The sequence below is a fragment of the Dermacentor albipictus genome, chromosome 5 (genome assembly GCF_038994185.2).
Source record: "Dermacentor albipictus isolate Rhodes 1998 colony chromosome 5, USDA_Dalb.pri_finalv2, whole genome shotgun sequence".
Taxonomy (NCBI): domain Eukaryota; kingdom Metazoa; phylum Arthropoda; class Arachnida; order Ixodida; family Ixodidae; genus Dermacentor; species Dermacentor albipictus.
The window spans coordinates 3923450-3943633 of record NC_091825.1 but is presented as its reverse complement, the minus strand read 5'-3'; the positions used below and the strand labels follow the sequence as shown (position 1 = coordinate 3943633).

Here is a 20184-nt window from a genome sequence, read left to right as displayed (position 1 = left end):
ATGGCGCTGGTGGCCCAGTTTTGCTTACGTAACGTGACGCCAACTTGACGTTTTGCCTAAGAAACTGAAATGAAGCCACTGAATGTAGCATTATCGGTAAAGCAAAACAGTTTTCCTCCGCAGTAAAAATAAAGCAGCTATCTCAAAGCGTATGATTATTCCGTCGAAAACGCTTCTCGCTTCCGTCGTCTGCTGCGTACAAGCCGTCGTCTGCTTCAATAGCTAGGATGCGTGTCCCTGGAAAATGCAATGAGTCATCGCATGTTGGCGCCAACGTGCTTGTTTTCTTTCTTGAGACAACATACGCGACCTACCAGTGGTGATGCGCGCACGTTCTAGGCCTCGTTATCGCTATTTCGTGAAACGCAAGTGACTCAGCCCGACTCGGCTGGCTGAGAGACGGCTGAATATCACCGATAGCGTTGCGCGCGCCAGAGATATCCACTAGAGCGACGCAAGCGCCGGCGCTGCCATCTCTTGTTCATTTCGCTGGTTTCTCGCACCGCGGGAGGAAACTTCAAGGCGCCGCCTTGCGTACATTTCTTTTTATAAATTAGAAAGATGCCGTTGTCATAACGTCTGATTGTGCGAAAAGGCATTAATCTCGATTACAATACAAATGCAGCAGTGAAAAGTGGACAACATTGCTGAAAGTTTGCTATATTCAACCAATATTATTTCGTATAAACGCGTTCTTTCAAAAAACGATGGCCCCAAACACAAATGCCAACACCACCCGAGAGCGATGCAAATACTATGAGCACGTGTTTTGAACAAAAGGTTTTCGTGGCGCCAAACGACGGGGAAAATGTGGCGATACGCATTCCTCTCGGCTGCCATTGCATATGGCTGCCCATTAGCATAATTCGCGCGGCTCGTCGCAGCAAGAATTATGGCGGAAAATCTCAGCAATGGCGGCCCAGCGCAACGTCACGCATCGTCAAAATGACGATTACGAAACAGCCCTTCCTGTGACGCTCCTCACGAGATATTCCTTCAGCCAATCAGCAAGCTGGCATGGCGCATATCTTGGATCGCCACCACATATTCGCGCAATTGCAGATGCATTGCACTGGCTTGTGCACGCTACCGCTCACATTCTTTTTGAAGCGCTAACATCACAATATATCTGCCAAGGACCAAAAAAATGTATTAGTTCATAAAATTTGCAGCTCCACGTCACGTTTCGTCATCTTGATGAAAACGCAAAATTGTATTTCGCAATACTTCCGCTTCCCGGCACAAATTTCAAAACACGTGACCTTTCGACAGCCAATCAGAGAGTAAACATGGCGGATAATGGCGGCCGTGCAGCCGCCATGCGTGTCCAGAATAGAGCCCCTACATGGGAATGATGGGTAGTACAGGCTTCGGATTGACTTCGGTATTTAGACTAGTGGCGTTTGCTTCTGGCCCAGTAAGAAAGTGTCTGCGTTCACCCGGTGAACGCAGCGCAAGCGTTAGGTTCACCCAAACGTCACGTCCGGGACGCCACATCCGGTCTTTGTTTTTTTACGTCCGTGATGTCACATTTGGCCTTTTTGGCGGCATAATATGGCATATGGCAGGCTCGGAGTGCACGAAGCGGTGGATCGCTTATTTTTCGGGCTTTTGCTTCTCGTAAGTATACTTAGTCTTTGCGTTTGATGTGCATCTACTACGCGTAGCTAATCTTTCGACTGCATGATGCCATATATAGGTGTTCTGTGATGATACTTTATAGCCAGGTTCCTCACGAGCTTTTTTTGTGATGCATTGCAGGGACCGCCACACCGGCCAGCCAGTGCTACAGTGTCCTAATGCAGAGAACGTATATTACACGGAACTGCGCTCCTTCAGAGTTATTTAGAGTCTTTGTCAGAAGCACGTAACAGTAACATTACTTGGTTACGGTGCTGCTACATGGCAGAATATTTGAATGGCAGATGTCCCGAGTGCGGCATGTAAGTACGTACGTACGCGCGCTTGTTTAGCCTAAATAAGAGTTTCTATTGTTCCCCAATGGAAATGCACATTCCTGATGCATGGTTCAGATCTGCCGGCTAAGGGCGGTAGTGAATAAAGTCACCAAATTGCGGCCTCGTTGCGGTCTCGCATTGCGGCCTCATTGCACGGTCGGGAAAAATTGCTTTAGAACCAAAATTTCGCTGCGCTGTCAGTAGCCATTCACTGATAAGCTTTCTCCGCAGCGTAATGCTCAGTGCAGATGTGATGGGGGTTGTGTGTGCGGTCGGAATGTGACCGATATTCCTGAACGCAGTGTCATTCAGCGATGTGCACAGCTGTGGCTGATTGTAGAATGTGGGCTGTGACAGGAGTGATGGGGACCATGCTCCTGCCTCGGCCAAGGTTGCAGCGATTTCAGAGCTGCAGGGAGCGCCCAGGCAGAACCTAATCTCGGCCCTATGCTGCAGCTCCAGCTTCTTGAGACGGGCACGTGGTAGTGCCACGAGTGGGAGGACGTACCGCAGGCGTGAGGTGGCTACTGCATGGTACAGCCGCAGAGCCCACCTAGTGGTGCAGCTCTGTCCTCGGGCAACAAGCTGGGAGACTGCCTTGTGGACCCGGAGGACCTGGACATGCAGGGTCTTGACAGCAGGCAGCCAGGTCAGCCGGTGATGAACGTGTAGCCCCGGGTACGTCACTGCCGGGCTTCAAGGTCGCCTTCCAGTTGCAGCTGTGCAGCGGGCGGTTGCTCTTGGGTGGAGCAGCATGGCCTCCGTCTTCCTTGCCGAGATGGCAAGGCCAATGCAGCTCAGGTAAGCAGCGGCGGTGTCGAGGGCTCTTTGCAGAGCCGAGCGCGCACTGCTGTGGCTGTGTGGTGGATTTCGCACACATAGGGCGATGTGGTCCGCGTTGATGGAGGTATTCACGTGGTTGTGGGGGTCACTCTGCAGGACAGCAGGCAGTCGGGCCAGGTTGAACAGGAAAGGGCTCACCACTGATCCTTGTGGGACGCCCTCTACCAAATAGGTCCAGGGCCTGCTGAACGACTGGATAGGGCAGGGCGTCAAAGGCCCCCTTCATGCCGATAAGCACCAGGAGCACGGCGTCACCGCAGGCCTTGGCCTCTTCCAGCGTGGAGACCACGTCCACGATGGAGTCCGCACTGCATCAGCTCCGCCGGAAGCCTATCTGCTCATCGGCCAGAAAGCAATGGCCTCCATCAGCTTGCAAGCAGCAGAGGTGAGTGAGACTGGCCAATAGGAGCTCACGTTTTTCAGCCGGCCTTCAGGATGGGGGCCACGTAGGCTGTGCGCCATGACTCCGGCACCTGCCCTGACTGCCAGATGTTTAAGCAGTCAAGCAGGTGCAGCTGCTCGCTGGCGGCCAGGTTGCGAAGCATTTGGGTTCCTGGTGCACTGGGCTTCTGGTGCACTGCGATGCTTGGAGCTCGTGCAGCGTCAGCGGGTCCTGGTAGATAGCCATAACCTGGCTCGATGGCCACCTTGGGTGGTGAGAGAGAAGGGAAGACGGAAAGGCAGGGAGGTTAACCAGGCTGAGTCCAGTTTGCTACCCTACACGTGGGGAGGGGAATGGGGAGTGAAAGAGGAAGAGAGAGAACTTAAGTGTAGGATGTCTATAGTCGGGCACTCAAGTCTGTTGCCCTCAGGCAGCGAAAAAGCGCTCGGACTGCTTTCTGGGCCAATGAACTGTGAGGCCAGGCTCCCAAGACTGGATGACAGGCCATTTACAGAAGCGAAGACCCTGTGTGGTGGTTGTGCAGGCAGCTAGGCAAGCTGACGGAAGGCTGCCCTACCTTCAGGATGGCTGCAATGCGTGGTACAGCCAGCGCAAACTGGTTGGCGAGGAGCTCCGCAAGGGCCTCTTCGCTGATGCTCAGCGTGATGGCCACGGCGAGTACAGGTTGTAGGCTTCCTCTCCTGCTGGTGAGGGATTTGAGCAGTCTCCAAGCCAGGGGTCCCCTGGACCTGCCCTCGATGGCAGAGCAGAGGCTCCTCCTGCGCCGGGCTTGGCATCTGCAGCGGGCATCTGCACGTCTGTACTCGGTCCAATGCTCTGCCTTGCCCGTCCGGATTGCTCCACGCTCCATATGGCGCCTGGAGGCACGAATGTTGAGCAGGTGGAGGTCCGGAGCGGGGGTATCTGGTTGGGTAGAGCACTGAACGGTGGCAGCCTGAGCACAATCCACGATGGCGCTCAGGAAGTCACGGCCATCGTCCAACTTGCTGCAGTGCTTCCGGAACAGGGACCAGTCTGTGACGTAAGTTCTTGACCTAGGCCTTCTCCCAGACCTGGGGCTGATCACAATAGGGAAGTGGTCAGACCCCCATTTGTCCGAAGTTGTGGCCCAGGAGTAGGAGCACTGCTCAGTGTTCAGGGAGAGGTCAATGGCCGTGCGAGCTCTGCGGTAGACGTAGGTGGGCTCCCTGGTGTTCCAAGGTCAGCAGGCCAGCTCAGCTGATGGCATCTGTGAGGCCTTTGCCTCAGCGGGTGCAGCTGCCGCTTCCCCAATCCGTGTGGTGTGCGTTGAAGTCACTGCACAGGACTGCATGCCCACCAAGGCGAACAGCCAGCTGGATGAGGCTGGAGGGATCCCACGGCTTTCCTGGACGGATGCAGATGCTCGCCACAGCCGTGTCCTGGCTGCCAAGGCGTACCACAACGGTGCATGACTCCAAGGGGCCACCGGCGATGTCAGCAACAGGTAGAACAGCACGCGCCAGGGTGCTGCGGACATAGATTGCCGTGCGTGGCTTTCCTGGCTTATGGACTCCATCTAGGCAGGGTGCCGCAGTGCAACTGCGTGTGGCACAGGTGGTAGCACCCGAGTAGTCGGGAAGCCGTAGGTTCTCGGCCACGGCATGTCTCCAGCAGTGCGAGTACCGTATAGTGCAGAATATAGGTTGAGGTTTTTTCCCAAAAATATTACTAAAAGTTCACCCCTTGACTTACATACCGGCCCTTGGCACAGCATGAATAGTCGTCTGGCAGCATGTCTGGAGCGCAGACCTTTCGGCATCCACATTGTTATCGCCCCCTTGGTGACGGACGCGGCCCAACTCGCGGGCGCTGCGCGGTTCTTTATTCTGACGAAGTTCTTTATTCTATGGCGCAGTGCACCCGGAGCTCAAAGACAGGGTGGCGGATTTTGTCCGCGAGCATCGTGCCAGATCTTTGCCAGTCACAGCAGAACTCATCTGCATCAAAGCTATTGAGATCGCCCGAGAATCCGGACTGCCCAAGGAACAATTCAAGGGCTCCATTTATTGGGTTCGTCGCTTCATGCAACGCAAGGGATTCGCACTTCGACAGCGCAAATCAATCTGGCAGAAGCAGCCAGAGGCATACGAGGACGAGTTGGTCGAATTCCAGCGCTATGTTATCCGTCTCCGGCAGCAGCATGGCTACATGTTGGTACAGATCGGCAACGCTGATGAAATGCCGCTGTGGTTCGACATGCCGTTGCTCACCACAGTGTGCGAACGCGGCACAAAAGAAGTCGAGCTTCTTTCTACGGGGAACGAGCATTCACGGTGATGCTCGCGTGTACTGCAGATGGCAGAAAGCTGCCCCCATACATAATATTCAAGAGGAAGACGCTGCCGAAAGAGGCTTTCCCACGGGATGTCGTTCGCGTGAATGAAAAGGGCTATATGGACGAGGCCCTCATGCTCAATTGGATTAAGACCGTCTGGAATCGGCAACCAGGGGCACTCTTGCGGTGTCCGAGCATGCTCGTCTTGGATGCCTTTCGCGGGCACTTGACCGCAGGATTGAAGCTGGCACTCCGCGACGGGAGGACGGAACTCGCCGTCATTCCGGGAGGCATGACGTCAACACTTCAGCCACTGGACATCGTGCTCAACAAGCCTGTTAAAGAACGTGTCCGTGAACAATATAATCAGTGGATGGCCGGCGACAACCTGATGACCCCAACCGGCCAGCTGCGCAGGCCGCCTCTCGTCACTGTGGCCACATGGGTGTCGCAGGTTGTGCTCGCTGCCCGACGATACGGTGGTGTGGGCATTCAAGAAGTGTTGCATAAGCAAGAAGTGTTGCAAAATTTTTTGCATAAGCCAGGAACGCACACAGGAGTCCAAAGAACTTTGTCACCAGGAGAAAAAGTTACAGCACAGTTGGTCGAGTCGTAACGAAACTTGCGAGCGTCCTGGGAGACGTCGGTGTTAAGCGGGGCGAGGCGTCTGCACTCTGCGAGGCGAGACACAAACTGTTCCAAGAAAGGAACTGATGGGGGTACAGGAGTCGAAAGGAATGATACATCAAGAATGAAACTTGGTGAACAGCCATAGATGAAGAAAAAATGTTAAAATCCAGTGGTACGTTGCGTAGCCATGTTATAGGCGAATGTCATGCACGACAGGATTGCATCCCCGTTCGTGTGGCCAGAGTAGATGTACAGTCGCATGCAATATGACTTGCAACACTCTTGTTCGTTGTTGAAGGGGCTCCACGGCTGCGCAGCAGCTCTGACATTCGAAATAGCGGTTTAATAGACACCACTAATTGAAGCTGTGTTTCGGTCTGGAACTTACCATGTGTCTGCACAGCCGTACAGCCTTGGAACCCCTTCGACCACGGGCACCGGTGTTGCAATTCATATTGCACGTGACTGTACATCGCAATCATCAAGCTGTTGGTCTGCGGATGGTAACTGGAAGTCGTCTTGCGAATTGTGTTAGAGGCGCACAGAACTTCGGTAAGGATAGAAGAGAGGAAGACTGCTGCGGTCACTGAGGAGAACGCGCGGAGCGCTGCGGTGTAAGATAATGTTGTGTAGAAAGAAATCGGCGACTTCAGCAGCAGTCCAGGATGGTAGAGATGCTGTCTCCGCATAGCGTGTTGGATGGTCTATGGCCGTTGCAATCCAACGATTTCCATGTGAGGTCATGGGAAGAGGACCGTACAAGTCTATTCCAACTACTTCAAAAGGCGAAGCGGGACAAGGCAGAGGTTGTAAAGAGCCAGAAGGAGCTGTTGGGTTTGCTTTGACAATGAACGCAGGGTGCAACATACTTCGCAACGGCTGAAGATGGGCCAGGCCGGGAGCAGCAACTTCATATTCTGTTGCAAGTCTTGTGGTAGCCTAGAGGACCAGTCGTCGCATGATCGTGAAAGGCTTCAAGCACCTCACATTGCAGAGAACATGGTATGACCGGGACCCATTTGTTGCCATCGATGTGATAAATGTTGCGATGTAAAACCCCATTGTGCAGCTTGAATTGATTAAGTTGTCGACGAAGTCAGGCGTTTGGAGGTGACGAAGAATCTTCCATGCGTTGGAGAATAGTTCAGCAGTATGGGTCGATGCGTTAGTGGGACACAAGGACAGATGGGCTGTTGTGTCTTAGCCATTCGAGGGCTACAATGGGTAAAGCCGATGAAGAGGACTCAGGACGTACACAATCGCGGAGAGGTTATGGTGAATCGTCATGATTCGGCAGAGGGTAGCAAGAGAGAGCATTGGTGTCTTGATGCTTCTTTGCAGCCCTGTAGGTGACATTGAAATCGTACTCCTGTAGGTGAAGCACACAGCAACCCAGGTGACCTGATAAATTCTTTAGCGATGAAAGCCAGCACAGTGTGTTATGGTCGGTAACGACTGTGAAATGGCGGCCATGAAGACATGGGTGAAATTTTTGCACGGCCCAACAGCAAAGCACTCCTGCTTGGTTATGGTGTAGTAATTTTCTGCACTGGTTAGTGCACGACTAGTCTAAGCAATTACTCGTTCGCGGAATGTGTTGTCGCATTGTAGTAGAATGGCACCGAGACTGACTGCTAGCGTCGGTGTGAAAGATGGTGGGCGCGGTTGGATCAAAGTGGCGCAGTACTGGGTCTGACGTCAGGGCATGTTGCAAAAGCAGGAAAGCATGTTCACATTCGTCGGACGAAACAAAGGGTGCATTACTGGGGAGGAGTTGATGGAGCGGGGACGTAAGTGTAGCGAAGTTGCATATGAAGTGCCGGAAGAAGCAAGTCCAAGAAAACTGTGCATGTCTTTTTGACGCAGTGGACACAAAATTCGAGCATGGCAGTAAGCTTCTCGGGGTCCGGACGAATACCTTCTTTGCAGACTATGTGCCCCAGAACTTTGATGGCCTTGCTGGCCAAACTGCATTTGTGTGTGTGTGTGTGTGTGTGTGTGTGTGTGTGTGTGTGTGTGTGTGTGTGTGCGTGTGCGTGTGCGCGCGCGTGTGCGTGTGTTGAGCTGCAAACCAGCATTTGCAAGACAGGCAAGGACTTCATCAAGATGTTGCAAATGTTGTGAGAACATGGTTGAAAACACAATGTCGTCGAGATAGCACAGACAGGTTTTCCATTTCAAGCCGCACAAGACTTATCGATCATGCGTTCGAATGTGGCAGGCACATTGCAGAGTCCAAAAGGCATCGCACTGAACTCGTAGAGCACATCAGGGGTAGCAAATGTCGTTTTTGCTTTGTCGGATTTGGACATCGGTATTTGCCAGTAGCCTGGTCTAAAGTCAAGGCTAGAAAAATACTCAGCACCATGGAGTGAATCTAGTGCATCATCCATCCGTGACACGGGGTGAACATCTTTGCGCACGATTTTGTTCAGCGCACGGTAACAGACGCAAGAACACACTGAGCTGTCTTCGTGACAATTGCAACGACATGAGTGTCAACAGCTCAAGTGACAGTTGATCCACGAGGCAACAGTTGGGGGTTCGATTTGGTTTATTGCAGTAAGCAATGCAGACCCCTCAGAGAAGCGAATAAGGCCAGGGGTAATCAGAATTGCTCGAGATAGGGTATGGTCATAGGGTAGAATGAATACGCCGCCATCCACAATGTTACAGGAGTTGACACCTATAATCTTTTCTCTAGGTGGCCAAAGAACGTAATCGGAAGAGGCGACGAGACGAATGCATTCTTCGTGGTTAGGAAGAGAATTGCCAGTGGCATCATCCAGTTGTGTGAGGTGCTGACGACAAGAGATAGAAGCAAACGCCAAAGATAAGAAGTCCCACCCCAAGATGAGTTCATGGGTCACTCACGAAATACCACAAAAACAATGTGGTGAAGAATTTAGTCTATGGACACACGAACAGGACACGGTGCGATTGGACGAATAATAACCTTGGCCGCTGCACAAAGAGAAAGGCCGGAGTAAGGCAATTCTTGTGTTTTATAGAGTCCCAAACAGTCACATGGCAATAATCGCCAAGCGTCTTGTAACATGGAGCCACCTCAGAATTGCGCCAAACAAAGATGATGGATGCAGCCAGTCTTGCCAGATAACTACATTTTGACTATTCTGTATTGTTTGCATTTTTTGTGTAAAAGGAATTGTCGCAGAGAATTTTATCTTCAGTGGCCTTCATTTGACGTCATCTGCTACAACTAGCACATAAGTTAACTCCATAGCACCACTAGGATGGAGACATTGTGTCGTGGGGTGCTTCCTTAAAAGTGGACAAGAAGATTCTAAAGGAAAAGTGTGAGATGGTCACAGTAATAACCAAGGCATTTGGCATGGGAATGACCCAGCTATCAAAGTATTATCAGATGTGGACAAGCATATAATACTAAATGGCGCCTTGCACGAGTCCCAAGTGTCAAATGTAATGAGTATTGTGCATTGAAAGGGCCAAAAATGTTTTGTACATGCAAGGGAACACTATGGGCATTTGATAACAGTTGCTTAGATGTACTACATTAACAGGAACCAAACGAACTCCCTTAGACATAAGCATGCAGCAAATTCAAGGACTAGATGAAGCTTCAAAGAAGTAACTGCATTTCATGTAGGATAGGTGTGAATGACCTTTGTGCACGAGATCAGTGACAAAAACACTAAATGAATGCAGTACAGTGTCTGTATCATATCTTGTGCAGACCAAACTAGCCTGGAGTTTCAGTGTTCCTTGTCAGTTCATTTAAATAGGCACTACATTGTTCAAAGTGCAATATTGTTCTACAAAACATAATATGCAAGATGTAGCATGCTAACCCTCGTGGCTCAACAACTACTGAACCGAAACCTCAATGAGCAGTGAAGCTTCCTTGTAATTTTCATCGTAACCATACTTTCGCTCTTGAAAGTGAACCTCTTTAGTGAATTTGCTTGTGTATTAATTTTTCTTTAGGCAAGTATTTTTTATACATGTTAATGTCTCAATCCTGCTTTTTCTTTCCGGGGCTAAAACAAAATGCCTCTTATTTCACTTTGATCTTTTGACCTAGGAAGCCATCATCTGGTGCTGTGTACAGCAAGCACATGCTTCGGGCAAGGAGGGAGCCAGCACCATATCTACATCAGCAAGAACCTCGGTGCTCAAAATAAACATTTTCTGTGCAAATACCTGTCTTTTTATACTTCCAGCATGAATTAATAAGTTTCTTTTGCCTTCACATGCAGGAAGGTTTATAGGAATAAATAGTGACTGTTGAATGCCCAGGAAAAGCCTTGAAGCCATTCTACTTGTACAGTGATAAAGTACATGTGTACTTGAACTTGATAGTACAGAAACGAAAGGCAAAGTAACAGGCAAAATGCTCGGGGCAGCAGTCGTATAAATTGTAGATGAACACAGCTAATTGTGCTGTCCAGTTTCATTCAGTTTGACCAAATGTTGCAAGAATTGCCTTCAATATGAATCATTCAGTTTAGCCAGCTAAAGTCGAACTCGTACAAACTTTGGAATGTCTGCTGGGAATTTTAGCATAAATGGTATGTGTGCATCCTTCAGCAGCACCACAAGCCCAGTAAGGTTTTTGCGTTACTGTCCCCCCTCCCTTGGGGTTATTGCAGTGTCTACTTCAAGTGCTTGAGGGTATAATGGAAAATGACTCCATTCTCCAATGAGAAGGCTATATAAATATGCAGGACAAGAGCTTGTAGGCCTGGTTATAAGCATGAATTAGATATGTATAGACCAAAGGCAATATGAATACAATATGTTAAATTGCATCCATATGTGGGAACTGCCCACATCAAAGGAAAGAAAGTGCAATACTTGCAACCTACCAACATAAACATCAGTCTAGGGAAGGATTCTGTAAGAATCCACTAAGTGGACTGTTTCAGCACACACTGATTAGGTAGAGCTATAAGCTGGTAGAGCATGTGGCAATCATCACCATGGGCTCTCGTGCTCTATTCATTCAGCGTGTACTGGAATGGACAGTCCACTTAGTCAACACTTACAGACTAGCCCCCTAGGGCTGTGGAAGCACGCAGTATATTAAGCTTAAGTCTGGAGTGCTACCTTCTGCTTATGTGGCAAGTCCTCCTGTTTACCTGTTCCTTTCAACTGAGAGCTGAGCACTGCCTAGGTTAAGTCAGAAAAAGCAACCAGCGTCCATAGAATTCAAACTATTACTATTTGCCCTATATAAGGGGACAGTGAAGCCTAAAATGACACTTGACTTGGGCCATATTTTTCGCGATATGCCCGAGAATATTGGGATTTCCCATCAATTTTACCCTTCCTACATCACATAGTGAACAACCTGAAAACTTAACACTGTTGCGCAGAGCGATAAAGGGTCAGGATTTGAGCGAGAAAACAACACATGACACCTGAGCGCGAACTATGAGCTGGTTTATTTTTCTGCAAGTGAAGCGTACATAAAGCCTACACGCATGCACAGGAGTCCTCTTCCCGGTCTACCTACACCCTCTATTGTCAGTGATTATGCTAATCTCTTTATTGCTGAGTGAATTAGACGGCGGGCTGACACATGAGCCCTGTGAGTCCACCTTGAGGTTGTATACTTCCACGACTTGTCTTTTCCTTTGGTTCCTACATTTCAGCAGAATCATTGCCTTGTGATAATCACCAGTTGATAGTTTGTGCTCAGGTGTCTATTGTTTTCTCGCTCAAGTCCTGTCCCTTCGTCACTCCGCACAACAGTGTTAAGTATGTTGAACCAACTAGCACACTGCACAATTTTCCTGATCGTGAAAACAATTGTAAACTAAAGTCCGTGAGAAACAAAGTGTTCTGTCATGACATACAGATTTATGCATGATCACTTGGCTATATAAAAATACAATTTTAGCCAATGTTAACAAAGAGCTTCACTTCTGGTGTTCACTTAAATAATGTCTGTGATGCATTGTGACAGTACGAGGTCCTGGAGATCCTACTGTGGAGATATGTCGACATTGAGCCTATTCCTGTTTAATGTATGGATAGATGCCTTCACGAAGAGTTTGAGAAACTGCACAATACAATGTTTTATATCACATGTAATAATTATGCTGTGATAAAGTGTACACGCTGAGCTTAATGTTTTAGAAAAGCTCAAGAAAAGGCTCCAGAATAGGTATGATGGATAGGCAACCTTTTATTTGGCTCTCTTCATAGTGAAATCTAGACGCATCACCTCAGCCACACTTAGTAAAATCTGTGGGCTCATACTGCCCATGCCTTTACTGCACAAGTTGCCTTGGTGCTCCCAGTCTTGACAGGTAACACTTAAGCACACTCTCATGCACGTGTTTGTTCCAAAGCTACAGCTGCTAACTAAAGTAACTCCCACATGCGATTCTGTAACTCTAGACCTAACTGCAAAAACGCATGCAGTACTACGAGTTTGGCATGGAGTCCACATGACATGTGCACAACTTCAAATTTCTTATAGGCAACAGATAACTGGTAACCTGTATAGAGTAACAAAATGGATGCCAAGGAAAATTCACCCAAAGCCTTAGGCAGGAAAATGAGGTGTTGTGATGAGATAAATAGCAATCGCATTTGATCGACTGACTAAAAGCTGGCAGAGGTATTGCATTTGACATGATTGAAATGAGCTGCAGCATGGCATGGTAACTGTGGCAGCCTTTACAATGCCGCGCTCTCTGAATTACACTTATGTGCATCCATATGCTGCAGCGACCAACTGTTTTTATTCAAGAAAGCCAGGTTTGTGGTTCAGCACACATCATACGCTGGCAAACTCACTGATGAGTCAACTCCCTGAGATCATCCCATGAGTCTGAGTGAGCCCAGCTGAGCAGTATTTTGGCGAGTTTGAGCCCGAGTGAGCTCGGCTGAGTAGTACATTCTTATATGAGTTCAAGTGAGCAGCTAAGTATAATTTTGGCGAGTCTAGATAGGGAGTTCCGATTATTTTGCCAACATATATATGGTCCGCGTACTTTCGAAATTCAGGTACGACACTTGCGCATAGGTTGGAAATTAAGCTTCTCGCCAAGTGACTACTGCATAAATGTTCATAGAGCTAGCGAAGAACGATACGCCTTAATGATGCAGCGTGCCGCGCGGGATCCATGTGTGCAGCGTGCCAGTGGATGGGTGCGTGTTTGGGAAATTAGGGGGTTTCGACCCACCCACAGATAATTTACATAATACCTTTCTCCATAGTGTATTATTGCGATAGCAATTTTTGGACACCCTAAGCGAATTTTCGCCATCGCTCCGATGTTTGGTTTAAAGTCCAAGTGTGGCAAAAATTATAGTGCTCCGTTGCATCCCACATGCTGGGGTTAATTGCGAATGAAAGGGTGCGATTGTGAGCCGAGAAGGATGGCAGCTTTATGCGCGCTGTCCACGTCCCGTGATCAAGTGCGCGCTAGGGTCAGAGAGCGCGCGACGTCTCTTGCCTGGCCGTGCCCGTGCATATGGCTGTCCGCGCGCAGCAGAGTGCATATACACGGCCCGCGCGTGCCACATTTTTCAAAAGTAATTTGCGGCCGGTGTAAAGGCGGCAAGCCGACGTGGCTGCTGGTTTCACGAGTGTCAATTGGAAGTAGCGATATCTAAGTTTCGGGCGAAACTTAGAGAACAGTGACTTCCTTAGAGGGGCCAAAATTTTGGGGCGCATGAGCGGCGCACGTATAGTAGAATGCAGTGTTCCATTGTAAAAAAAAAATTGATGTAACAAAATAGAGTGCTGAGTGTTACGTCTTTGTTACATCAAGGTTCAACAAAAATTAAGCGCTGGAAATCAGCGCTGGACGCACATGCAACTCCTTACTCCACACTGAAAACATTTGAGAAAACATTTTTTTTAATACTTTGTACATTTGTATAAATACCTGCGGATATTCCTCTGGTTTAGCCTAATTATGTGCTGCCTACTTAACTTACTGACGCAGCATACGTATCATTGCGAAATTTATAATTTTTCGCTTTTAGAAAAAGCATCAAGTTATTGAATTTTGCGAACAGAAAAAAAATTGCAACTTCCAATATAGCGCGCTTCCTAGGCTATTAAATAGCTACAATGTTCAAGGAACGTACTGTTTCCATGAGTGGTTTACTCATGCAGTAAGATGTACTGCTCCTACACCTTGTAATAAAAAGCATATGCATCGACACATAGCAGCTGATATTCTTGCTTATTTTCTCATCACAGAGGTAGATGGGGCACATGAACCAATATGCTCACACAAATCAACGTGACCAACTACTGCGGAGACATGGCAACGAATTCTTTGTTTACCTTGTACACCACAAGTGCGAGGTTTGCGCATTAATTTGACTTCATGAAACCCTATTTATACTGCAGGCTTTACGGCAATGCTTGCATGCAGCGCGGTGAAGCGCTCGACGAAACTGCACATATTATATGATTTGTTTGATATTAACTCGAGATGCAAACGTTTGTGCAGGCAGGCAAGCAATGTTTCCATTCACGCATCGCACCAAAATAGCGAGCATTGATCTGGTTTCATGACATCGTACTTTTTCCACTAGCTTTACGGCAGTGCTTGTGTATAGTGCTGCGAAACACGACGGAACTGCACGTTATTATACGGTGTGCTTGAAATCCACTCGAGATGCAAACGTTTGTGCAGGCAGGAAACGAATGATTTAATTCACGTAGCACAACACGAGAGCGCGCTCTATGCAGTCCTTTGATTGAATAAAACTCTATTTCTGCCACAGGCTTCACAGCAATGCTTGTGTAGAGGGCTGTGAAACTCGACGCAGCTGTAACAACATCCGACAGTACACCCGATTTTTACCGAGTTTGTTTTAAAGGGCCCCTCACAGGCTACATAACAAATTTTGGTTATACACTGAAAGTTGTTACGTGCCCTCTAAGAAGTGTTCTACCGCAAGCATTTTTCAAATTGGTTCATTAACAGCAGTTGAGAATGATTGAAGTGCCGCGAACGCATGATTTCAGGAGGCGAGCGTCGCCGCCTATATAAACACTCTCTCGACATTCCCCGTTTCGCCTGTGTAAGCAAATTTCCTTCACTGCGTTCTCCCATACCGGAGCCGAGGGGTCGCGGCGGGTATACCCTGCCGTCTTCTTTTTTTCACCGTCACCGGCACACTTCCGGTGACGGTGTCGCGCGAGCTGTTGCGCTTGTCTCGTTTCCTGTAGCGGACGATAGTGCGCGCTCTACACGAGAACAAGTGATTAGCGGTATAAGTCAGTGCCCCAGCACTGAGGCAAACGCGAGAGGATAAAAGAGCATTCATGATCGCAATGCTGGAATACATGTAGACAATGACGTATAGTTTCGTTCTCTGCGCGCGTGCAAACGTCGGGAAAAGGAGACGAAACGGAAATTCATCTCTCTTGCTGCAGTGCGAAGTAAAACTAAAGCACCCAGACATTTGGGTTGTATTTTTCATTATTTCTCTAAACTTTAATTAGTTCACTGCAGCAACAGATTCAACAAATAACTGATGCTGCCTTGAATCTAAGTCACGTGTCACTCTGAGTGCCATCACAGCACAGCCTGTGCTCCTATGCAGCAGCAAAGTTACGGGCATTCATCTGCTTGCTGCTGCGATAACATTATGACACTTTAACTCAGAGGTACGATTTTTGTTGTGTGAGATTATAGATAGCCAGTAGACTACTTGTCTGATGTTAAATGCTATGACCCACTGGCAATCCACGATGCACTCAACGAAAACGTTTTTATGCTGTGTGTGGCGTGACTCACCAGTGACCCACACACAAGAATTCTTGCTCTTGTGTTGCCATCTGAGGTTTGAAATTGCAACTAATATATATTTTTATTGCATTGGACATGGGGTGGCATGTTTGTTTTGGAGAGTGGAGTGGCGGCGCATTTCTCAGTTGGGTTTCTTGCAAACTTTCGCAGCAGTCTTTGAAATACGTGCCATTGGAATAAGTACCTGCATTTTTCTTGCTACTCCCAAACTTTTCAGCGTGTCTAATAGATAGATCCTCATGCCCCTTACGGATGAAAAAAAAAAAAGCACAATGCAGAGGAAACAAATAAACTTAGTTTTGGGCCAGAAGAATGCACCAGCAACTTCGCGATCACCAGCGGATGAGTCAAGTGCTTCAGTGTCAGATGTTCAGCAGTGGACAGTGAAATCAGTGACAAAGATAGTGTTTACGAACCATCACAGACCTCAGCCAGCATGTCGAATGGAGAGTCAGACCTGACTGATGATTCTGAGGTGAATGATTCAGGATACAATGCTCTCATTTCTCTCAGCCCATCTCTAGAGAAATGGACACTGGCAACAACCACTTCGCCTAGTGTGACACCACACGTACTCTAGGCCGCCCACTATCATTCAGTTGCCATCTAGCCGTTATGCCCCATCTTTATGTTCACTGTTTATTACGGATGACATTTGGCAAATGATGGTCAATGAAACAAACAGGTTCACACAAGTGTTGAAGTCAACTACTCCTAAATCTAAATCACGCTTGAAAAATTGGACGGAAACCAATGCCAAAGAAATTAAAGCATTTATTCAAATACTGATTTGTATTGGTCTCCTCCGTCTTCCTACTCCCAAATCTAAATCAAAGTTGAAAAATTAGATGGAAACCAATCTCCAACAAACGAAAGCATTTGTTGGAATACCAATTTGTATTAATCTCGTCCATCTTCCTATCCGAGTCACTAGTGGGCAAAAAGTAACCTGTATGGTGTTGAACTCATTAATCAAAATTTGAGCCGTGACCGCCTTCTCCCTACTTTTGAGGTTCCGGCATTTTGCGGACAATTAACTGGTTGCAGAGTTGCAGGATCATGTCTTTAAGATCCATCCTCTGGTAGAGAAATTGAACCAAAATTTTTGCCACTGTGCTTGAGCCAGGAAAGGAGGTTGTGATAGATGAAACAATAGTGCCATGGTGTGGCAGACTTTCGTTCTTACAGAGTCAGGCTGTTCAAGGCATGTACCAAAGACGGTTACAGGCTAAAGGTTGATGTATATGCCGGAAAGTGTGACTGAACAATTGGCAACCGTCATGCCGAAGATGTATGCTTGAAATTCCTGCAAAATTACAAGGAAGTTGTGTGCCCGCTGTCCGTAGACAACTTCTACATGAGCTTGCCGCTCACTTTTCGCCTTCTAAAGGAAGACACTTTCATTCGTGGCACAGTTCGCTCAGTGAGGAAAGGGCTGCCAAAAGATCTCACTGAAGTAAAGGTTGCAAATGGCAGTGTTACCGAACTTCAGTCCAAAAATGGAGTGAAGGCACTGAAGTGGATGGACAAGAGGCCTGTTCTGATACTCACATCTGTCGCCAAATATGAAGCAACTTTGGTGGACAGTGGGAAGAAAACAAGGGACGGTGCACCAATCATGAAACATCAGGCCGGTCTCGATTACAATGCAGCAAAAAAGGGCGTCGACTATAGTGACCAAATGACGTTATACCACAACTGCCTTAGAAAAGGACTCAAGTGGTACAGAAAGGTAGCTGTTGAGTTGCTTGTTGGATGTGTCATCATAAATGCGTGGAACATTCGTGGCATGCTTGAAGGAAACTCTACGCCAATTATAAAATTTCAAGATGAACTGGCTCATTCACTGTTTCGCCCTCGTCAAGACAACATCGAAGAAACTCGTGGGAGAAGTGTCCACATGCTAAGAAAAACTGGCACATCGGCACACGACACTCAGTGGCTCTGCACTGGCTGCTATGCGGCCAACAGTACCAGCAGTAGCCCAAACTCTATGGAGAGAGTGAGAAAAGTGACCACTTTCTGTGAATAACGCCCCGGCAAGCCATTCATCTGTTTGTTGTGCTTTAATTCTAAGCACAAGTAACCTGAGAAGCAAGCTAGCTTCAACTGTAAAATGAGTAGGATGAAAACTTCAAGACATGGCTAATGTTCATACTAAATTTTAGCCTTTCTCTAACTAATAAATATTTCTAACACAGGAACTGACTTCTTGTCTTTTTTAATGGCAAGCACTTTGTAGTTCAACATAGGTTTCTAGCATCTTGAATCCATTGAGGGGCTACAGAATGTATTAAAGAAAGCTAAAAATGCATAATGTTGTGCTGAATGTGATCAAGACACATGTACAAGAAACTATAGTCATTAGTTCGATGAGGACAGTAATGTGCTTTAGCAAGTTAGAACTTTGTTACCAACTTGCCCACATTCACATCTTAACAGATTTAACAATGTTTCCACTACGTGGAGAACCTTGATCTACAGTGCTTTTATCATACTGAAGAAGGTTGGCGTTCCTATTATAACACGTGTACTTAAGAAGCTCAATCTCTCAGGATTTCATGTTGTTTCACTTGACATAAGCTTACGAGGCTTACAGATTACGTGCTCGTATCTCAACGTAAACACTTACTTCCTTTTCAATGATTTTCATTTCTGTAAAAGCACAGTAAATTTCGTCAGACGAGAAGTGCAAATGTGTTTTTTATTCTTTCATACTTGGTGCTTGCTATTATACAACTTACTTATATCAACTTGCTTGTTTAGAAAACTCATAAAAAAACACTCCTCCCACCTTCTTCTTTCTTCTTTTACTTTCCATTGACTCTGACTTTCATTATGCTAATAAACTTCAGAAGAGCTTGCTCTCAGGCTAGTTTGTACACACTGCTAAGAATGAAAAAATGGAGAGAAAACGGGACAAGAAAGAAAGGCCTACAGAATGCTGATTTGCGCGCGGCAATCTATATCAAGGACGGGGTGCTCGACCAGGGAAGCTAAGAAGCCGCCACAACAAACTATGGGAGCTAGGTGAATGGCTTCGATGTCCACACAGAAACATAAATATAGGAATGTTATAGAATGCTGTGTCATTCAACAACCCCGTGAATGTTGAAAAGTGGGACAGTGATTAGCTGAAAAGAGTTTCAGAGAGCTCCAGGGAGTGGGGAGGATGATACAGTAAGGGGGCTAGGGTGGTGACACGCATTAAGGGCATCAAGAATTAAGTGAAAAATTATGGAACATAGGGGGATTGTCTCATCACTGCTCGATCGCTCAACACCAGATAGCTGTGGCCAGTTGCCTTAGCTGAGATTCACCTACCCTGTCATAGCATGTGCTGTGCTTGCTGCTTTGCAGTCTTTAGAATAGGCAGGTGTCAGGGAAGCATGCCCATAATGCCTGCAATTAAGTAATAGGCGACTTGCAAAGTAGTGCCCGCTCTCTTCCATACACAACCATGGCTGAACCACTCACTAGCAAATCTGGTAAGAAAATAACGCTGACCTTCACTGTTACTTGGGCTGCAACAAGTCTGGGCTGCAAACAAGAAGACACAAGACAGAGCGCTGTCATGTTTTTAGCACAGTTCACTTTCCTAAGTAATGTACCAACAAGGTCATAATATACATTATATAAATACATCAATTTGTAAACAAAATGTTATTTTTAATATAGTCATTTTTAAAAACAGCACAAGGATGATAGCATAATTTTAGGCGTAGTCTTAGCAATGAAAAACTTTTGTCAGAAGTTAAGCAAAGTTTTGGCAACGTAAAAATGTGCATCCTCATTGCTAAAGCATTCCTGTCCGGGGAGTGCTAGGAGTTTGTCTTGGTGTGATGTAAAACCCTCCACACATTTATATAGTGCTAGAGAGAGAGGTGATGGGGGAGTGGTAGTGACCAGTGGAGAATCCTTCCCTGAAATGAATTTCTGGCTACGTCACTGAATGTCTGCAATGCCTTGTAATAGCAATAGGTCTTGGATGGAAACACTATAGATGATACCAGTGAACCTATTGAGCCTATTCCTGTTTAGTGAGGTGATGTATGTTTTCCCAAAGAATTATAGAAACTGTACAATGGAATGTTTTGTACCACCTGTAATAACCATGCTGTAAGAAAACAGAAAGGCTGAGCTTAGATGTTGTAGGAAATCTCTTAAGAGGCTCAAGGATCGGTAAAGATGACTAACTTCTGTATTCTCCACTCAACCCTCCACCTGGATTCAAATGCACAGCAGCCCCACTCCTTGACACAGGCGGTTGCTTAGCTTTAATTA

General features: G+C 47.2%; 1 long non-coding RNA gene across 2 annotated transcripts; it reads left to right on the top strand.

The window, feature by feature from the left end:
* Positions 1–1483: 1483 nt before the first annotated feature.
* LOC135897516 (uncharacterized) lies at positions 1484–10347 on the top strand. 2 transcript variants are annotated; one of them, XR_011514363.1, is made up of 4 exons: positions 1484–1620; positions 1762–2759; positions 2898–3186; positions 10194–10347. It is a non-coding gene; the product is annotated as an uncharacterized lncRNA (long non-coding RNA). The 2 variants fall into 2 exon arrangements; XR_011514362.1 differs by lacking the exon at positions 1484–1620 and having other exon boundaries at positions 1630–2759.
* Positions 10348–20184: the final 9837 nt, after the last annotated feature.